General features: G+C 39.3%; 1 long non-coding RNA gene across 1 annotated transcript in view; it reads right to left on the reverse strand.

The window, feature by feature from the left end:
* Positions 1–10,322: 10,322 nt before the first annotated feature.
* The window catches only part of LOC139356116 (uncharacterized), a 48,874-nt gene continuing 36,337 nt past the window's right edge, over positions 10,323–22,859 (reverse strand). The window contains exons 7-8 of the long non-coding RNA XR_011607509.1: positions 13,461–13,591; positions 10,323–12,016 (exon numbers count right to left, since the gene is read on the reverse strand). This is a non-coding gene — a long non-coding RNA (uncharacterized lncRNA). The remainder of the gene's footprint in view (positions 12,017–13,460; positions 13,592–22,859) is intronic.

Raw genomic sequence — 22,859 nt, forward strand, 5'->3', positions numbered from 1 at the left:
AAAGAGATAAAGGAAAGAGACTACGAGGAGGTAACAATTGAGCTGAAACCCTAAAAATGAGGAGTAACTGCCTAGGTAGTATGTAATAGTGAACCAGATAAATGTAAGATGGTAAGAAACTTACCTTAAGTTGAGGGAGTAGTGAATGGATGCACTAAGAATACAAATACTCTATCCTTGGCAGGAAAGACAAGTGGAAAAAAATAAATGCAATATGCTAAAGGTCATATGTAATAAGAATAGAACAAACAATTGACACAAAGGAAAATCATTTCATAAGATAAAACAGGAAGTGGGGTGGGGATGATTATCTCCTTCCCCCAATTATAGAAGCATACTTTGTAGATAGAGATAAATATCCCTATGCATGCTGCTTCAAAATTAAGAGCTAAGTTGTCTAAATGAACATTTATACTGCATAGGAGCTTTATTGTATTTTAATGGAACTATTGGTACATGACCTGTGACCCTGGGTGGAAAAGCCCAAGGAGTTTTTCAACACAGCCTGAAAAGTCAATCTAATTGCTTTAGAACAACCAAATTTGCACTGATGAGAAAGTAGTATGTAATAGACACATGGGTTATTAGTTGTCTTTATATGATTGATTTATCACTATTATAAAAAGGAAGATGTGACATTAACATATCTTTAAATAAAAGAAAAAGATCACAAACTACTGAGATCATATTTTAAGTGAGCAGTATAGGTTGAGTTTTAAAAACTATTTAAATGCAGCTTTAAATCACTTAAATAAGCAAAGATTAAGACTATAGGACGTAGTGAAAGGGCACTGGATTGGCCATTGAGAGACCCAGCTCTAATTGGTTCTACCATTTTCTAATCATGTGACTCTTGACAATTCTTTCAACCTCCCTGAGCCCTTTTTCTGCATCTATAAAATAGGAGTTCTGTTCAGATACACAATCCACAACTGGAATAATTACAACTAAGTGTGAATCATGCTCTATGTACATTTACCAGGAACTCATTGTTCCTGGTCCTCCCAGATTTATAAGGTAAAAGTTATCTTTCTTTCTTTCTTTTTCTTTTTTTTTTTTTTTTTTTGAGATGGAGTCTCACTATGTCACCCAGTCTGGAGTGCAGTGGCATGATCTCGGCTCACTGCAAGCTCCACCTCCCAGATTCACGCCATTCTTCTGCCTCAGCCTCCCGAGTAGCTGGGACTACAGGTGCCCGCCACCACTCCCAGCTAATTTTTTGTATTTTTAGTAGGGACCGGTTTTCACCGTGTTAGCCAGGATGGTCTCGATCTTCTGACCTTGTGATCTGAGCCCCTCAACCTTCCAGAGTGCTGGGATTACAGGCGTGAGCCAGCGCGCCCGGCCAGTAAAGGTTATTTTTAGATTAAATAATAATGGATCTCAGTAAACAAGGTAGCACAACTCCAGTCAAACTTCTGATAAGGTAAATAAAACTACAGACAATATAGTTTTTTAATATAACACAAAATCAGAAATCCAGTTCTTATTCTTGAGTCGACTGAGATTGGCTCTCCCTAAGCATATGTTATCCCTGTGTGTCATGTGCTCATTTGCAAAATGAAGATCATCGTCTTTGCTATCCAAGAGTAATGGTTTTGAAATTTCAGGATGCAGAACTATCACCAAAGAATTCAAATTTGTGATCTGGGTGAGACTTTAGAATCTGCATTCTCAGGTGATTCTGATACAAATGATCCGTGGAACACATGCTGAGAAATACTGCCCTGCCTTGAGCCAAGGAAAATAACTCTAAGATATTAGGAGAAAAGTTGTTTCATTGTTTGTTTTTGTTTTTTGTTTTGTTTTGTTTATGGGTTTTTTTTTTTTTTGGTAAACACAAAGTCTTACTATCAATTGTGAAATGTAGCCTGTGAAAAAATAAAACCAGTAAAAAGTATTACTATTATTATATTTATATAGCACTTACAGTGGCCAGGCATTATGCTAAGGATTTGACATACTTTAGCTCATTTAATCTTTATTATAACACTGTGAGTTTGGTACTGCTTCCATTTTACAGATGGGAATCAAACAACCAAAAACATAAATTGCCCTAATTCACCCATCTGGCTCCAGATGTCATGCTCACAATCATTAGACCAGTAACTCTCAAATGTTTATATATTGGATTCATCTGGAGAGGTTTAGTCAACGCACAGATTAGTGCCCCTACTCCCCAGATTGCTGATTCAGTAGTCTGGAATAGGGCCTAAGAATCCACATTCTTAACACATTTCCAGTGATGCTAATACTGCTGGCCCAGGGATCACACTTTGAAAACCACTGCCCTGTACCATGCTTTTTACCATTATAATCTGTTGCCTATATATGCTTACACGTTTCCATGTATTTTACATGGAAAAAAGGAGTAAGTCAACATGAATGAGTGCAAAGATGCCTAAAATCTGCTAAGAAAAAAAATCTCTCAGTCTATTTCCAACTTAGAAGGCTTACCCAAGATGTTTATGTTTTTCACTTAGCAATTTATTCTCATCTGCCTCCAGTTTACCCTTAAACTCTTACTCCCTGTCAGCATCACTTCTAACAACACTCCAACTCTTTCTACAGTTATCTCCTCTGCTTTTCACTATGAAGACATGACTTGGGCTGTCCGTGAATTCTCAATGAAATGTTTTGGTTTTGTTGTTTTTTTTAAGTACTACTAAACACAGTATCATCTCCATAGTCACTGGGGCTTTGACCCAAATTGCTAGTTTCCTCCATCTTCTCCCCATCACACAAAATTGATTGGTAAACCCAAAGACATCTCAAGAACTTTCCAACCACAAGGGAAGAAAACACTAGGAGATGGTATTTATGTAGGAAAATCCTGAATGTGCTAAGGCAAAACATTTACCTAAATGACTTTCCATGTCATTGACCTGACAGTTAAGGGCCAATATACCATTTACTAAAAATTATAGCAAATTATGGACAGCCCAACTACCATTGAATCCAAAGATTGACTCCCTTTCTCATCAAGAAATAAAAGCAACCAAAACTTTGAAACAAAATATACTGGAAAAAAATTGATTTTGTGGATAGGAAGAGATGAGAAATGGATTACTTTTTCTTTGCTCAATTTTGCCTGCTCCCCTTACTGGAGGGAAGCACATCATACCTTATGTATATGTATGTTGTCAGAGCTCATAACATTGTTTCCATCAGCATATTACCTTGGGTATCATGGGGGTTTATTTCATAATCAGTGTAGGACTTGGTTTTCCATCTGAACACAGGAGCTTTTGAAAGTTGGGAACTTCAAGTATTTGGGACTGTCACCGGAAGGATGGCCATAAGGTCCTTGGCATTTGGAACAAAGAATTGAACAAAACACACAAAGCCTTAATAACAAAGGAATGAACCACAGGAATGAAACAACAAAAGCGGGGATTTATTAAAGCAAGGAAGCATTCCATAGGGTGGGAGTGGGCCCCAGCAAGCAGTTCGAGGGCCCAGTGACAAAGTTTTCTGGGTTTTAAGTACTTCTTTTGAGGTCCCTATTGGCTTCCCCTTATCTGGATGACGGATTTGGTCCGTGGCTAAAGGCTGAGGTGAATTGGCACCCTATGCAGATGACGGGATGGTCCATACTTGGCCCACACCAATCCAGGACACTTTCCTTTCCATCTGAGCCCTGGTGGATGGGGGAGGGCTGTAGGGAGAGTAGCCTTTGATCCTTTGCTACTCAGGTGTGGGGAGATGGAGTTTTTCCTTTTGGTTTAGCTTTAGGAAGTTTGTGTTAATTGGTCTTAGGTTCCCCGCCTGCAGACCTAGGTGTTTTCCCTTTGAGTTAACATTAGGAAATTATCATGAATTGGCCTTAGATTCCCTGCCCCCAGACTTTGGTGTTTTCCCTTGGTTCAGCTTTAGGAAGTCAGTACCAACTGGCCTTAAGTTCCCTGCCTCCAGACCCTATTCTCCTGCCTCAGGACCACACCTATATGATGTGTGCACATCTCACACACACACAGGACACACTAATTCATGGCAATTCTTCATTGATAAAGAGAGAAACGTGTGTGACGACATGGATAAACCCGGAGAACATTATGCTCACATGACATATGCCAGGCACGGAAAGACAAACACCACATGATCTCACTTATATGTGGAATCTAAAAAAGTCTCACAGAAGCAGAAAGTAGAGTGATTGTTACCCGGGCCTAGGGCAGGGGCAGGGAATTGGGGAGATAGTGAAAAGATAGAAAATGTCAGTTAGACGGGAGGAATAAGTTCAAGAGATCTGTTACACAACATGGTGACCATAGCTAATAGTAATGTATCGTACACTTCAAAATTGCTAAGAGAGTAGATTTTAAGTGTTCTTACCACAAATAAATGCTAAATATGTAAGGTAATGCAAATATTGAATAATTAAGGTGGTGGCTCACACCTGTAATCCTAGCACTTTGAGAGGCTGAGGCGGGCAGATCACTTTATTCCAGGAGTTTGAGGCCATCCTGGCCAACATGATGAAATCTTGTCTCTACCAAAATTACAAAAATTAACCAGGCATTGTGGCAGGTGCCTGTAATCGCAAACTACTCAGGAGGCTGAGGCAAGAGAATCATTTGAGTCTAGGAGGTGGAAGTTACAGTGAGCCACGATCAGGCCACTGCACTCCAGCCTGGGCAACAGACCGAGACGCCCTCTCAAAAAAAACAAAGTTGAATAATTCAATTTAGCCATTCTACAATGCATACATATCTCAACACATCACGTTGTATATACTATAAATATATACAATTTTTGTCAATTTAAAAAAAATAAAAAGCAGAAATTATAAATCCAAACTTACAAAGATCAGTTTAAAATAATATGAAGCTACTTGTAAAATGTTTACTATTTTTAAAAAATTGAGGGAAAATAATCCAGTAGTGTTGATTTTGTTCAAATTTCAGATATTATCTTGATTTTATTTTATCTTTTTTAAATAGATTTTATTTTATCTTATTTTTTCTTATAGAGACAAGGTCTCACTATGTTGCCCAGGCTGATCTCGAACTTCTGGCCTCAAGCAAATCTCCCACTTCGGCCCCCCAAAATGCTGCAGTTACAGGCATGAGCCACCGCACCTAGCGCAGGTATCATCTTAAAGTTAGGACTGTATGAAATAACAAAACAAAGAAACAAACATGTCACAGAAATATGTTCTAACAAAATGTTGTGAAAAAAGAAAATTACTGCATGTGTCCCAATGGAAATATCTTCATGCCAAGAAAATGGACTATTACTGAAGTATGAGTCAAAATAGAAAACTGTTTTGTAGATCTATAGTTGTATTTTAACTGTAATATTATGTATGCCTAAAAATGTTTCCTCCAGACCCCTGCTGTCCCTAAAGAAAAAATAATAGTGACAAATTTACTTTCAGGTTTTTTTTTTTTTAATCTAACCTCTAGTCAGTTGGTCTCTCCTCCTTCTCCTTCCTCTCCTTCTCCTCCTTCTCCTCTTCCTTCTCCTCCTCCATCTCCCTCTATTCTTTTTCTTCCTTTTTCTCTGACAAGCATCAGGTGCTCAATGAGAAATTAGCTGTAAGTGTGAATTGTCCCCAAGGGAAGGGAAGAGAGGGAACTTCATACCTGTGAGGTACTTATTAAAATGTACTAAAAAGTGGCTTGTTTTGATTGCTTTGGGTATTACCATTAAAGTAGGTCTGATGCAGAAGCCTAACTGCTGTGGCCTATATAAATCATTTCTACTTGTCACTTTGATGTACACTTTGGAATGAAGAGTATCGGGCAAGATTTTGCGTGCTGTTTACCAACAGCTCTCTATTCAGACACACAAGAATTTTAGAGTTTTGGTACAAGCTTTCGGCTCCCTTTGTTCTCTGTGTCAAAGAAGGTTCTTCAATAATAGGACTGACTTCAAGAATACATGACCATCACTCATCACAATATCTGGGAAGGAATGAGTTCTTTTAGAGCACTATATAGAAATAACAAGTTCTTATATATTATGTCGAAAAACACAAGCTAGAGGAGAGAAGGCAAAAAAGAGAAACAATTTTCAAGAATCCACAGTGTCATGAGTACCAAATGTGATTAAAATGTAACTGTTTCAACTGGTTGTTTTTATATCCCAAATCAGATTTTTTTTAAAGTAAAGAATTAAAATTTGCCAGGCACAATGATAGGTGCCTGTATTCCCAGCGACTCAAGAGGCTGACAGGGGAGGATCACTTGAGCCCAGGAGTTTGAGGCTGGTCTCTGCAACATAGTGAAACTCTGTTTCTTAAAAAATAAAATAAAATTTAAGGAAGACAAAAAAAGTGATAACGAAAGCTCTCTGAATGTCAAGGTTGTTTTCACTGAAATGGATTAACCAAGAAATGAAGAGAATGTCATTTCTTAAAGAATCAATTGTGGTCTCCAGTAAAACAATATCCACGTATCAGAAATGAGCATTATTTAATTCTGACTAGATTGACGGGTGAACCAAATAACCATGGGAAGCCATCCCTTTCCTACTGTTCTATGATAGACTAAGGAATACATCCTATTATGTCCACACAAACAGAAAAACTAGTAAATATATATTCAACCCTAATACTTGTTTTAAGCATCAGAATCCAATCTATCTTTGTCACCACTTCTCTCATGCCACATTTTTCAACCTGACATTTAAGATCATTTACTGATTTTCTTTTTTTTTTTTTTTACTTATCCCACTAGTTCTTCCCTACCTTTTGGAGATTCTCCATTCCAACGAAGTTAACCTGTTTACACTCTCCCATTATAAGTTATTTGCACACTCTAGGCCTATATCTGCCTTTGTGGAAACTAATCCTATTGAGAAAACTTTCACAAATACGTGTTTCCTCTTCTTAAAACCTTTAACAACTGCCAACTCTCTGAATAGACATATATCCAAAGACAATATATAAATGGCTAATAAGTGTATGAAAAGATATTCAGCCTCATTAGTGATTAGAAAAGTGAAAATCAAAACATCGGGTTCAAGTTGGTATTTGAAAAAAACAACAAAAAAAGAAAGTCAAAACAATAATGAGATACCATCACACATTTTCTAGAAGGACTATAATAAATAAGATAGGCAATAACAAATGTTGGTAGGGGTGTGGAGAAACAGGAACCTTCATAGAGCAGATGGGAATGTAAAGTGCATATCCACTTTAGAAAACAATTTGGCAGTTTCTCCCAGCTACTCGGGAGGCTGAGGCAGGAGAATGGCGTGAACCCGGGAGGCGGAGCTTGCAGTGAGCCGAGATCGCGCCACTGCACAGTTTCTCAAAAGTTAAACAGTAACTGACAAATGACCAAGCAATTCCACTCTTAGGCACTTACCCGAGAGAAATGAAAACATATGTCCACACAAAGGTGTGGATGTGAATGTTCACAGCAGCATTGATCATAACAGCCAAAACCTGGAAACAGCCTAAAGGTCCGTCAACCGGTGAATGGATAAAGAAAATGTGGTGCAGCCATGTAACAAAATGCTATTCGGCAGTAAAAATGAACAAACCACTAACCCGTGCAGCATCATGGGCACAGCCCAAAAACATTATGCTAAGTGAAAGAAGCTAGACACAAGAGACCATGAACTTATAACAAACATCCAGAACAGGTCAGGCGTGGTGGCTCACGCCTGTAATCCCAGCACTTTGGGAGGACGAGGGGGCTGGATCACGAGGTCAGGAGACCGAGATCATCCTGGCTAACACGTGAAACCCCGTCTCTACTAAAAATACAAAAAACAAATTAGCCGGGCGTGGTGGCGGGCACCTGTAGTCCCAGCTACTCAGGAGGCTGAGGCAGGAGAATGGCACGAACCAGGGAGGCGGAACTTTCAGTGAGCCGAGATTGCGCCATTGCACTCCAGCCTGGGCAACAGAGTGAGACTCCATCTCAAAAATATAAAAAATAAAAATAAAAATATATCCAGAACAGGCCAGGCACAGGGGCTCACACCTGTAATCCCAGCACTTTGGAAGGCCAAGGCAGGCAGGTCAGGAGGTCAGGAGTTCGAGACCAGCCTGGTGAATATGATGAAACCTGTCTCTACTAAAAATACAAAAATTAGCCAAGCGTGGTGGCACATGCCTGCAATACCAGCTACTCAGGAGGCTGAGCAGAAGAATCACTTGAACCCAGCAGGTGGAGGTTGCAGTGAGCCCAGATCATACCACTGCACTGCAGCCTGGGAGACAGAGCTAGACTCTGTCTCAAAAAAAAAAAAAAAAAAAAAAATCCAGAACAAGCAAATTTATAGAGACAGAAGGTGGATTAGTAACAACCCAAGCCTAAAACTGAGAACAAGAATCAACTGTAAATAGGCACAAAGGATCTTATTGGTGGGATAAAAGATGTTCTAATACTAAGTAATGGTGATAGCTGTACCACTCAGTGAAATTACTAAAATTCATTTCACTTGAAAGTGGTGATATGTAAAATGTACCTCAATAATTTTATTTTCTTCTATTTACTTTTTTTTTTTTTTTTTTTTTGAGACAGAGTCATGCTCTGTCACCCATGTTGGAGTGCAGTGGCGTAATCTTGTCACACTGCAACCTCCGCCTTCTGGACTCAGACGATCCTTCTGCCTCAGCCTCCTGAGTAGGTGAGATTACAGGCACACGCCACCACACCTGGCTAATTTTGTATTTTTAGTAGAGACAGGGTTTTGCCATGTTGGTCAGGCTGGTCTTGAGCTCCTGGCCTTAGGAGATATGCCCACCTTGGCCTCCCAAATTTCTGGGATTACAGGCATGAGCCACCACATCTGGCCAATAATTTTATTTTAAAATCAGAACTACCACTCTAAGTAGTCCCACAACAATTCACAATTCAATCAAAAATTCACTTGATTTTCTAGAATCATCTCAGTTCTTATAAACTCATTTCGTATAATGTGTTTTATATTTCCTGATTTGATGTTATCTGTGAACATCTATGTAAACAATTCAAGAAACTTCTGGTTGCCTCCTCATCTATATAATCTATTATTTTATTTTATTTAGCAAATATCTGTTGGGCATCAACTATGTGCCAGACATAGTCCTAGTCTAGACAATATATTTGATGTTCTATGTAAAAGATATCCAATTGTTCTAGATGGAAATGATATAGCAGCGAACAGTCATGTTTCTGCTATCATGGTGCTTGCAGTCCACGGAGGAGAACAACAATAAACAAATGAAAACACAATATGACATAATTTTAACATGTAATAAATGCTTTGAAAAAAATACAGTAGAATAAGAATATATAAGGGATTGGAGGTCAGGGAAGGCACCTCTGATTAGGAAGCACTGAGCAGACAAGTGAATGATGTGGAAGAGTAATGGACAGGAACACCCAGGAGAACAACTTTCCTGGCAAAAAATAACAAACATAAAGGCCCTGATCAAGCTCGGTGTATCAACAGGATCAAGCTCAGTCTATCCCAGGAATAGCATCAACAACTGCATGGATGGAGGCCAGGGAATTAGGGATGGAAAGAGGAGGCAAGGATCAAATCATGTAAGGCTTTATGGGAAGTCATAGGGAGATTTTTCCAGGAGTGACAAAATCATAGGGGCTGCCATCTAGACTTAAGAGGGAGGGTAGGAGAAGAAACAGAAGAACCAGTTAGGAAGCTGTTGAAGTAGCCAAAGTAAGAGGTGATGGTGGTTTGCACTAAAGACGAGTGGGGAAGGCAGGATGATAATGGTCATAGCGGTTGAAAATTGTTGAATTTAAGATTGTAATTTTCGGTGGGTAAAGAAAGCATGGTAAACATACGTAGTGGAATATTATTCAGCCATAAAAAAGAAGGAAATCTTGTCATTTGCAACAACATGGATAAAACTGGAGGTCATTTTGTTATGTGAAATAAGCCAGGCACAGAAAGACAAATATTACATGTTCTCACTCATATGTGGGAGCTGAAATTTAAAATTTGAACTCATAGAGATAGAGTAGAATGATGGTTACCAGAGGCCGAGAAGGATAGCAGGGAGTCAGGGATAAAGTGGAGATGGTTAATGGGTGCAAAAGTGCAATGAGATAGAATGAGTAAGAACTAACATTTGATAGCACAATAGAATGACTACAGTTAATAATAATTTATTATATGTTTTTAAATAACTGAAAGAGTAGAATTGGAATGTTCCTAACACAAAAAATGATAAATACTTATGATTATGGATACCCCAATTACCCTGATGTATCATTATACATTGTACATCTGTTTCAAAACATCATATTTTGATAAATATAAGCAACGATTTTGTACTCATAATTTTAAAATTTTTTAATTAATGTTTAAAAAGATTATAATTTTCAGAAGGTCATGAATGTTTTCCAATAATACTCCCTGTATATTACATGCAAATATGATTTTCCTCATGTAGAAATAATATTAATATAGAAAATCATTTCTGTAAATCCATCTGGGAGTAGAATCCTAAATTTAAATTTTGAAAGATTTTTATTCTTTAGAAAAATCACTGTTCCTGCATATCAGTATAAAAGTACTTCTATCCCAATTGAAAAATGATCAGAAGACATGAATAGAAATTTCAAAACAAAAGAAACATATATGACCAGTAAACATGAAAGGGTTGTTCAACCTCATTACTAAGTGTGGAAATGCAAATCAAAACACAGTGAGATACAAGTGAAACTTACATGCCTGACAAAAAGTTAAAAGTCCAATAAAACCCAAGTTATTGGCATCAGACATGGAGAAAATGCAGGGGATGTGGATCTACAAATTGTCTAGGACACTGCTGGTAGAAATGTAAAATTAGTATGTTTTGAAAGATAATTTGCACTATCTTGTGATGTCAAGTATTCACCTACTCTATGAGCAATTTCCATCTCGATATATACCCAAAAGAAGTTCTCACACATGTATACCCTGTGATATGTACAATAACATTACTATATCACTATTTAAATATAAAAAACCTAAAAACAACCTAAGGGCTCATCAACAGGTAAACAGTTACATAAACTGTGGGATACTCACACTTTTAAAAACAAAAGCAAGGACATTGTGAACACAGGATTCCAGGAGGTAGCTGAGCCCCTTGGATGGAGTGAGATATGAGGATGAGAAAGGGAAGGACTATAGATTTAAATGCAAAATATTGTCAAAGTCCTAGTTTTTGTACTAAGTGGTGGACTCATGGGTGCCTATTTAAAATAATTAAATAAATGAGATCATAAGTGGACCAATGATTAAAGTATATAGAACCAAGAATTATGGTTAATCAGGGGTCCTGAGGTCAATTAAAGAAACGAAAGAAAGGAACAGAAAGGGAAGGGAAAGGAAGGAAATAAATCATTATCAAATTCCATTTCTTCTACGGTCTTCGCTCCAAATGAATGAGCTTCATGGGCTACATGACCACCCTCACCCTTTGCAAGTCACTGGGCTGACACATCTGATAAGCCAACGGAACAAATGTCTCCATAGGTGCCAACACACTTTGCCTCCTGAATAACACGGCCAGCCCTTCTTACTGTCCTTAGCCCAGTGGTCCAGCAATTTGCCTGTGGAAAGTTCGGCGCTCTGGCAGGCCTGTGGGGGTAGCATTTGAGATCAGGATGGATTTTTCTTCAGGGAATTTCTTCAACTGGATCTTTGCATTAATAACAGTTGTGAATCATTTACAGTACCTTTTGCAGAGCCTTTATCTTGAACAATGCTCCACTTCAGGCTGAACTTGAATTTCACTTTCTGAGGGTCAAGTCCTTTCTTCCCTCTCCTATCTGTCTCTAAGCTTATGTCATCTGTATCCAGAGCACTATTCATAGGCCTCCAAGGTGTCTCCTCGAAGACTGGCTGACCCACTTTCCAGATGGAGCCAACATCATCCTCTGTCTCATCCGTAAATCATGAACAGAAGGCCCAGGAAATGAGAAGTGGAGTCCCCACTGGGAGAGGAGCAGAGCTTCCAGCATGGGGCCCACAGCGAGATCACAGAAGCACAGCGGAATTCTCCAGAAAGCCCAGTTGTGATCAACGGCAGCACAGCCTGGTCCTACATGAAATGTCCCTGGATTTTAAAACACAAATAAACAGTAATGCAGAAATTAGAGAAGACGTATCATTTACCAAATTTAATCTGGCACATTTAATAATACATTATGATAATTATGGCACCTGAAAGCTAGACATAAAAACTCATTCCTTTGCAATTCATTGGCAATAATAGTTATTTCTGACATTCCCTCGGACCAATGATGGGAAAGAGAAAAGATAAAGTTAATGAGCTTCTCCTTTGACAGAAGGAGGTCACAGGCCACTCTTCTGGTCGTCATCCCCTAAAAAGGATTAAAGGTATGAGTTCAGGGAAGGATGACTTCCCACAGTACTTTCTTGAAGTTCTTTTGGAAGAAGAAATAGTTAGATACCCTAGAGAGGCTGATTTCAGTGTTCATTTAGAAGTCAAAGGCTTCAGGTCAGACCTTGGTCTCATAATAGATTAGCAGGAAGAGAAATTATTACTGTGGGTTTTGTTTTTGTGCTTATTTACTTATCTAGACATCAAGAAACTGTGAAACTGAGCAGCCCTTCAGTGGGAGCTGGTAGGAAGGACAACTAGATATGTAAGTAATCTAGAAAAACAGCCGTACTTTCAATAATCCATATCAATAAAATTTAGTTCAAATATTTGCCTAAGACTTTTGCTTTTTAGTACTCATACGTTTTACTACTCATTTCAAGTAAATTAAGAATTGAAGTCGGAAAGGCCAGATCACAGAATGCCTCTTAAATATAGGCAAAGGATTTTAGATTTTATACAGTAATTCCTTGATCACTAATAAGTTTGTCTCTAATATTAACCCAAAGCTGAGGAAAAGAGCAGTTCTCAGACAAAAAGTGTCCAGGAATAGGTGTCAACATAGCCAAATGACTTGTGAATTAGTGAATTCCTAAAAGCCAGGACAGAGAAAGTTATTTTCTCCTCCAGTTTATTGGCTTTGTGTTACACTGTCTAGGAAGGAAGCTAGGTTTCCCCACACTCACATCTACTCCCGCCTATGAAGAAGGCAGATGTAGGACAAGGACCAGGACAGTACTGGACCATTGCACTAAGGGGTAGGCTTTTAGGAATTAAGAGTGCAGAAGATAGGCCAGGCGCGGTGGCTCACACCTGTAATCCCATCACTTTGGGAGGCCGAGGCAGGTGGATCACGAGGCCAGGAGATCGAGACCATCCTGGCTAACACGGTGAAACCCTGTCTCCACTAAAAATACAAAAAATTAGCCGGGCGTGGTGGCGGGCGCCTCTAGTCCCAGCTACTCGGGAGGCTGAGGCAGGAGAATGGCATGAACCCGGGAGGCAGAGCTTGCAGCGAGCCGAGATCTTGCCACTGCACTCCAGCTTGAGCAACAGAGTGAGACTCCATCTCAAAAAAAAAGAGTTCAGAAGATAAAATTTAAAAATCAATCCATTTTAATCAATAAAACATCTTATCTCTGTATAGTATACCCACCTGAATTCCTTTTTCAGAATCGTTTTCCTTATTTAAACTTGTCATTTGAGCAGCTGAAGTAAAAATATGGGCCCAGGACCCCCTTCTTAGTGAGAAAATCACTTCCTACCCTCACCCCAACAACATCGTCGCTAAAACAAATCGATAAAAACAGCCTCCAATCAAAGGTCAAAAGAAACCAGGGGGAGCTAAGGGAAAATGTACCATTAAGTGGGCAGTTCAGCCTGGTCATTTAGATCTTCTTTCTAAGAGCGCTAAGTTTTAATTCATAAACTATCTCTTCCTGGTTTGGCTTGGCTTTTGTGGTTTTTTCCTTGCCATAGAAGTGATAAGGCATGAAATTCCAAGTTTAGAGTGTGAGCCTGGGGGAAAAATAGCCAAGAAAACCACTTGGTTGCCTTCCAGATAGGCTTCTATGTCATAGGGACAAAAAAAAAAAAGAAAAAGTTCTTGCAACTGCTCCTAGCTGAACGCACTAGACAGAGGGGCCATGTCCAGGTTGGAGTAGAAATTCTAACAATTAACAGTATGTGTGACTTGGGGGGTGGTTTTCACCTCCTACATATAAAGCTGAATGAGGACCCCATTCAGTCAGGCTGGGCACATTCTTTATGACCAAGCCTGATTCATACCTCCCACTGCCATTGGATGGCTCTGAGGTGGCATACAGGAGTACTGCCTGTGACCAGGAAGGGTAGGCTAGGAGCATGCCCTCTGACCTGGGCTGGGCAGATCTCTCATACCAGGTACTCTGCAACTCAGAAGGACCACAGGGAACACAGAAGAACCATGTGAGAACACAGTCAGACACAGGAGTAGGGGACCAAGAGCATGCATCCATCCTGAATCTTTTTTTTTTTTTTTTTTTTGAGATGGAGTCTCACTCTGTTGCCCAGGCTGGAGTGCAGTGGCCCAATCTAAGCTCACCACAACCTCCACTTACCGGGTTCAAGTGATTCTCCTCCCTCAGCCTCCTAAGTAGCTGGGACTTCAGGCACCTGTCACCACGCCCGGCTAATTTTTGTATTTTTAGTAGAGATGGGGTTTCACCATGTTGGCCAAGCTGGTCTTGAACTCCTGACCTCAGGTGATCCACCCACCTCAGCTTCCCAAAGTGCTGGGATTACAGGCATGAGCCTCTGTGCCCGTTCTGTTCCTTTTCAATGCAAACAATACTTTTTCTTGAGGTCTGACCATTGTACAACAAGAGTCAAGTGCAAGTCACCAAGATTTTGAAACTCCAAATTTGTTTTTGTTTTAGTTTTTTGCTTTCTAATCATCATAAGCAAAAATTTCGGTTAACAAACTCAGATGTATATGGATTGTGGCTTTAAATATTCTAGAAGCTAAATTTTTACTCTAATACTTCATCTAAAGGAGCATATCAGAAATTCAGCCTCAACCATTCTGGAAAGATCTGCCTGTCCTATACCAGACTGGACCCAGTTCTTGGGCCTCACATGGTGGCAAGGCATTGGGGCATAGTCGTCGGGATCTAGCCGTGCTGTTTACCACTAAGATATAAACTGCCCTTGATTGTATAGACCCAGACCCAGTAGTTTTTTGATGCATGCCAGACTGTGCATGGGCCACGGGCTTCTCTGTCTCATGCCACACTGAACTCTGAGGTGCGTGTAACCTAGGATTGCCAGATTTAGCAAAAACCAAACAACCAAACACCCAGGATGTCCAATTAAATTTGGATTATTTGAAATTATTTGGAAAAATTTGGAAATTTGAAATTATTCAGACAAATAATACTTTAGCATAAGTACGTTGCATGAAATATTTTAGACATACTACACAATTATTCATTATTAGCCAGGTGTGGTGGCTCATGCCTATAATCCCAACACTTCGGAGAGGTAGGAGTATCACTTGAGGCCAGAAGTTTGAGACTGGTCTGGACAACATAGTGAGATCCCATCATCTCTACAAATAATTTTAAAAACTGGAAAAAAAAATGTTTAATAAAGTCTTTTCCAGAAACTTGACAGAGTGAAAAAATAAATATATGAATTTCAAAAATTAAACAAATGGCCGGGCGTGGTGGCTCAGTCCTGTAATCCCAGTACTTTGGGAGGCTAAGGTGGGTGGATCACGAGGTCAGGAGATCAAGATCATCCTGGCCAACATGGTGAAACCCCATCGCTACTAAAAATACAAAAATTAACTGGGTATCGTGGCACGTGCCTGTAATCCCAGCTACTTGGGAGGCTGAGGCAGGAGAATTGCTTGAACCAGGGAGTCGGATGTGAGCCGAGATCATGACACTGTGCTCCAGCCTAGTGACAGAGAGAAACTCCGTCTCAAAAACTATAAATTAAACAAAGTATTCAGTATTTATATAAATTTTAATTTTAACTAGACATCCTGCCCTTTATCTGACAGCCCTACTATGATCCCTACCTACCAATATTCTTCTCTAAATCTTGCTGCCTCCCTGAGACACTGTCAGTAATCAAGGCCTGGGTCACTGTTGCTCTGAAATTATGAAACTCTTCTCTTTTTTTTTTTTTCTTTTGAGACAGGTTCTCATTCTATTGTTCAGGCTGGAATCCAATGGTATGATTATAGCTCACTGCAGCCTCAACCTCCTGGGTTCAGGGGACCCTTCCACCGCAACCTCCTGAGTAGCTGGGACCACAGGTACACACCACCATGCCTAGTTAATTTTTAAAAAATATTTGGTAGAGATAGGATCTCCCTGTGTTGCTCAGGCTGGTCTTAAACACCTGAGCTCAAATGATCCTCCCACCTGGGCCTTTCAAAGTGCTAGGATTATAGGTGTGAGCCACTGCACCTGGCTGATTGTGAACCACTTCTAATACCAGACCAGGGGAATTTCCTGGGGAATTTATTCTCATTTGGAATAGACTTTTTGAAACAAAGCCAGGAACATCTTGCAGATGGTTCTGCTTTCTACCTGCCACATACCTGCCCTGAGACCATGAATTACCGTCTACAAACTTGAAAGAGTGGAGAAATTAAAGTCTCCAAAGGTTTGCCTATACTTTGTTTTTTCCCTTTAGTTCTCTCTCTCTCTGTCTCCTTCTCTCTCTCTCTCTCTGTCTCCTTCTCTCTCTCTCTCTCTCTCTCTGTCTCCTTCTCTCTTCCCCCCCCACCGCACCTCCCACTTCTTTCTGCTTCCTTTTCACAATATCAAAAGAAAATATTGGAAAAAAGCATTTTTCTTCTTATCAAGAGATTAGGCCAGTTCTGAAATTATGAAAGAGATTTGTTTAAATACAATAAGATGTTAGAATCCCAGGAAGCCATAGGCACCTTAGAGCAGAAATACGAAGGGGCAAATATATTCACATCTCCCAAAATCATTTTTTTTTAGATTTATATTTCAAGATGGAAGACTTTCTCTGTATAAGTGTGATCCCATTATAACTGAAAAGAGAAGTACTAAGAAAATACATTGTTGTCTGACAGCTACACATGCTTGTTTTTAAAATGTGTTTTATTTATTTTATATATGTTTCATTGACTAGATTGTTCCAACAAACTCAGGAATTCATTCTGAAATGAATGACGCAGCTGCACAAGATATATGTGAAAAAGATGCTCACTGCAGCATTGTTTATGACAAAAGTGTGGACCAATTTAAATGTCCTTCAATCTAACATTGGCTAAATAAATTTTGCTATAATTACCGACTACAGCTATTAAGCTGGATATTTTATTTATCATTGTTTCAGAGTTTCTAAAGAAAATGAAATTAAAAGATATAAAGAGTTGAAAAGAAGTTATAAAATTGCAATTATCCAATGGCAACATAACTGTGTTTGCATAAAATCTAAAATAATCTGCATATTAATTATGTGAATTAATAAGTGAGTTTAACAAGGTTGCTAGATGCATGTGCAATATACAAATATTAGTTACATCAATATCGATATTGGATCATATGTATCTATATATATATATATATTACACCAGTGTAGTTTAAAGTTGAAATATTTGTTTTAAAAAGTTAGGCTAGGTGCAGTGGCTCACATCTCTAATCCCAGCACTTTGGGAGGCTGAAGAGGACGGATCACTGGAGGCCAGGAGTTTGAGACCAGCCTAGCCAACATGGTGAGACCCCATCTCTACTAAAAACACAAAAAATTTGCTGGGCGTGGTGGTGCATCCCTGTAGTCCCAGCTACTTGGGAGGCTGAGACAGAAGCATCACTTGAACCCGGGAGGCAGAGGTTGTAATGAGCCAAGAATGCACCACTGCACTCCAGCCTGGGTAACACAGCAAGACTCCATCTCAAAAAAAAAAAAAAAGAAAAAGAAAAAGAAAAGAAAAGAAAAGCTTACAGTGGCTTCAAAAAAGGGAAGATTTGCAAATACTCTGCACAGAAAACTATAAAATACTATTTAGTGAAATTAAAGGAGACCAAAATAAGGGAAGAATAGATGATGTTGATTAAATACAAGACTCAATACTGCAAAAGTGTCCATTTTCTTCTGGTTGAATCTATAAATTTAATGTAAGCCCAACTAAAAACCCAGCAGATGTTTTTATGCCTGATGATTTTGGGACTTAAATGGAAATGCAAAGAGCTGCACAGAGCCAAGACAATCTCGAAAAACAAAATGTCCTTAAACTCCCAGATATTGACACTTTCGGTAAAGCTTCAGTAATTAAGACATTGTGGTATTGGCTCAAGGGTTGTCAAAGAGACAAATAAAACAGAATAGAGTTCAAAATCAGACCCATGTATATGGTCACTTGATCTGTGACAACGGCAGCTCTGCAGAACAGTGGGAATAGGACACTTCTCAATACGTGATTCTTAGTCCACTGGATTACACAGATCCACCTTCAGCACTGAGGCACTCATTCTCCCAGTTGCTGGGAAAGTGGGCTGCAGATGGCTTGGAGCCGCATCCCTCTCTGGAACTTTTCTTAGCTGAAGAAAACTGCTTCATCTAGCATGACATTCTCTCCCTGAGAGTAGCCCATATTCAAGAACTGTTTGATGCATAGGTTCAAAGTCCTGGCCCCTTGCCTAGATTGGTCTCTGAAGGATACTTCTGGCTCAAATCTCCCCTTGGGAATAGTTTAGGTCACTATTGCAACAGTACCATTACAGCTTAAGTTCTCCCTCCATCGTTCTGGGGGAAGTGTCAGTTCTGCTTCCTTCACTCCCTTTTACGTTCTGCCTGAGAGTTTTACCCAAGTAAAACTTCACACAAATCTCAGTGTCCCAGATTCTGTTTCCCAGGGATCTTGACCTGAAACACGTTGGAAAAAATTAGCCTTGACCCTAGCGCATACCTAACATACAACCACTTCTAGTCCAGAGGTTATCTAAAAGTAAATGATAAAACCATAAAGTTTCTAAGAGAGCTTCTGACATAAAATCTTTATTACTTTGGAGTAGAAAAAAAAATATTCTTAAACAGGACACAGAAACACTAACCATGAAAGAAGAGACTGATAAATGCAACTACATTAAAACTTAACAAATTTTATCAAAGGATATCACTAAGAGTGAAAAGACTAGCCATGGAATAGGGGAAGATATGCACGATATCTATAATCTACAATGGACCTGTATCCCAAATATAAAAAGAACGACAAAAAAAAAAAAAAGAAGAAGAAGAAGGTTGACAACCCAATAGAGAAAACAGCAAGAGACTTGAACAGGGAACAGGCACTTCTCCCAAAAGGATATCATAATGGCCATGTGAAAGGGAATCCAAACATATTAGTACTTAGGGAAAAAGCAAATTAAAACCACAGTAAAATACTCAAACCCACCAGAATCTCAAGACTGACAGTACCAAGTGTTGATGAGAATGTAGAGCAACTGGAATGCTCTGACACAGTTTGTGGAGACTTGTTTGACATAATCTATTAAAATTGAGTGTGTGCATTGCCATACATTGAATGTTTGTGTCCCTGTAAAATCCTTATGTTGAAATCCTAATCCCCAATATGATGGTATTAGGAGATGAAGACTTTGGGAGGTTATTGGTCATGAGTGCACAGCCCTCATGAATGGGATTAATGCCCTTGTAAAAGACACCCCAGAGAGTTCTCTTGCCCCTTCCAGCAAGCAAAGTTACTGTCAAAAGACCCTGTCTATGAACAAAGAAGTAGGCTCTCAGCAGACACTAAATCTGTTCATGCCTTGAGCTTGGACTTCACAGCCTTCAGAACAGTGAGAAAGAAATTTCTGTTGTTGCGTCAATAAACCAACTCATCTATAGTATTCTGGTATAGCAGCCTAAATGAACTAAGGCATGCATGTATGTCAGTTTTAGGAATGTTCTCAACAGAAATGAGTATATGTATATACCAAAACACTTGCATAAAAATGTTCATCTCCCATGCAAAGCTGAGCTCTATGATTGAGTACTTTCATTCTTGATATATGCCCCAAAGAAATTCTTGCACATGTATACCCTGTGATATGTGCAAGAATGTTAATAACATTACTATTTAAATAGCAAAAACCTAAAAACAACCTAAAGACTCATCAAGAGAACAGTTAAATAAGGGATACTCACACTTATAAAAACAAAAGCAAGGAAATTATAAACACAGGATTCAGGGAGGTGGCTGAACTCCTTGGGTGGGGTAAGGTATGAGGATGGGATAGAAAAGTACCATAAAGCGAGATGTAAAATATTGTCAATGTCCTAGTTTTTGTAATATTGTACTAGTATTATTCATAATAACAAAAAAATGAAATAGTCTAAATTCCTGTTAATTTTTATAGCAAATAGATGACCGGGCACAGTGGGTCATGCCTGTAATTCCAGCAGTTTGGGAGGCTGAGGCAGTTGGATCACTTGAGGTCAGGAGTTCAAAACCAGTTGGCCAACGTGGCAAAACCCCATCTCTACTAAAAATACAAAAATTAGCAAGGTGTGTTGGTGGGTGCCTATAATCCCAACTACTCAGGAGGCTGAGGCAGGAGAATTGCTTGAACCTGGGAGGCAGGGTTTGCAGTGAGTCAACCAAGATCATGCCGCTGCACTTCAGCCTGGGTGACAGCGAGACTATGTCTCAAAAAAAAAAAAAAGAAATAGAGTCAAAATATATAAAGAGGAATGAAGAAACACCTAAAAAGCAATCAGATTATGCTGAAGCAGAGGGCCTAGAAATTGGAACAGCCCTAAGTGAGAGAATGGTGGTAGAAATTAAATTAAAATTGTAGACATAGTGTCTCAAACAAAAAACTGGTTAATGGGTACAAAAATATAATTAGATAGAAGGAATAAATTCTAGTATTTAACAGCACAGTAAGGAAATTATAGTTAACAATAATTTATTGTATATTTCAAAATAACTAGAAGAGAAGTGTAATGTTCCCACTACAAAGAAAAGATAAATGTTTAAAATAATAGATATCCCAATTACCCTGATTTGATCATTCCACATTGTATACATGTATGAAAATATTACATGTAGCCCAAAAATATGTACAAGTATGATATATCTTTTTTGTTTTTATATTTATTCTTTTCCCTTAGGATCTAATATCAACTTTTAGAAATACAAAAATAATAAATAAGTTTTTTAAAAGAAATAATTAGGCCAGGCATAGCAGCTCATGCCTGTAATTCCAGTGCTTTGGGAGGCCAAGGTGGGAGGATTGCTTGAGGCCAGGAGTTTGAGACCAGCCTGGGCAACATGGCAAGACCCCATCTCTACAAAAAAAAAAAGTTAACCAGGTATGGTGATGTGTGCCTGTGGTCCCAGTTACCCAGGAGGATGAGGCAGGAGGATTGCTTGAGCCCAGGAGGTCAAGACTGAAGTAAGCCATGTTGGAACCACTGCACTCCCACCTGGGAAACAGAGCGAGACCCTGTCTCAAAAAAAAAAAAAAAAAAAAAAAAACAAAGTGGGAGAGAGAGAGAGAGAGAGAGAGGAAAAAGAGAGAGATATAATTATTACTTTGTTTATAGTCAAAATTCATATCATTCGTCCCTTTCCTCTAACAAGAATATTAGTTTATGAGTTAAAATAAGCTGAAAGTAAATAAAGTAGTATATCCTTTAGGAGGCAGCTCCCATCAGATCTCTACTCCTCTTACTTATTCAGTGCAGTAGCAGCACACCACATCACTGGCACCACTTCCCCCAGTCTGGTAGCAGGCAGCTTTCCTGTGTACAAGCCTGTGATGATTAATTTTATGTGTCAACTTGGCTGGGCCATGGTGCCCAGATATTTGGTCAAGCATTATTCTTGGGGAGGAGGTGATTTTTTGGATGAGACTAACATTAAAATTGGTAGACTTTGAGTAAAGCAGATTGCTTTGTTAAATGTAGGTGGGCCGCATCCAATCAGTTGACGGCCTCTATAGAACGAAGACTGACTTTCCCCAAGCAAGAAGGAATTCTCTAGACTGCCATGGAGCTCAAATTGCAACTCCTCCCTGAGTCTCCAGCCTGCCAACCTACCTGCAGATTTTGGACTCACCAAGCTTCCACAATTATATCAGCCAATTCCTTAAAATAAATTTCAGTCTCTCTCTATCATCTCTCTCTCTCTCTCTGTCTCTCTCACACACACACACACACACACACACACACACACACACACACACATCTATACACATCCTCTTAATTCTGTTTTTCTGGAAAACTCTGGCTAATACAAAGCTTAATACCTAGGAAAAGTCCATTTCCCCACCTGAATAAGCTTGGCATGAATTTTCCTGGCTTCCTTGTATTCCTAGTTCTATGTGAAGACTGCCATGTACATTTCTGTAATCTCTCTGATGCTCATAGTCTTAAATGTGACCACTGTCTCAGTCTCTCAAATGCCACGATTTTTTCTGTGTCTTTACAGGGAATAGACTGTATTTTTTTCTCTGTATAAATAAATATACATTTTTTGCAAGAAATGGGTACCTGTGTCAAGTTCTGGTCCTTTGCTGTGCTTTTGTGTCTGCTCTGACATTTGGATCTCCTCTGGGCAGGCCTGTCCCAGCTCAAGCGTCCTCTGACATGCTTCAGTCTTTCAGGATCTATTTCATTCTATTAGTCTTTATTCAACAGATTGAAATCTCCACAAACTAAACCCTTCTCTTTAATGTGAAAGCATTTCAGATTTCGGTTTTTTTTGTTTTTTTTGTTTTTTTTTTAATAGAACCACATTCCCCAAGGTCAGTCTTGCTCAGCTCTGCTACTGAAAAAGACTGATATCCTAAGGTTACAGAATCTTCCCTCTGGCTAACTCCAAGAAATCCTTTCCAGCCCTAAGGTTGATTCACTACCTTATGATTCTCTAGCTCAGAATTACCTGAAGGGCTTATAAAAACACAAATTGCCAGGCCCCACTCCCAGAGTTTGAGTCAGGAGGTCTCAGGTGAGGCCTGGGAGGCCGTCCAAGGGGAAGATGATGCAGTGGATCCAGGGGCCACACTTTGAGAACCACTGC

This window comes from Macaca nemestrina, chromosome 9, assembly GCF_043159975.1.
Source record: "Macaca nemestrina isolate mMacNem1 chromosome 9, mMacNem.hap1, whole genome shotgun sequence".
Classification (NCBI taxonomy): Eukaryota; Metazoa; Chordata; class Mammalia; order Primates; family Cercopithecidae; genus Macaca; species Macaca nemestrina.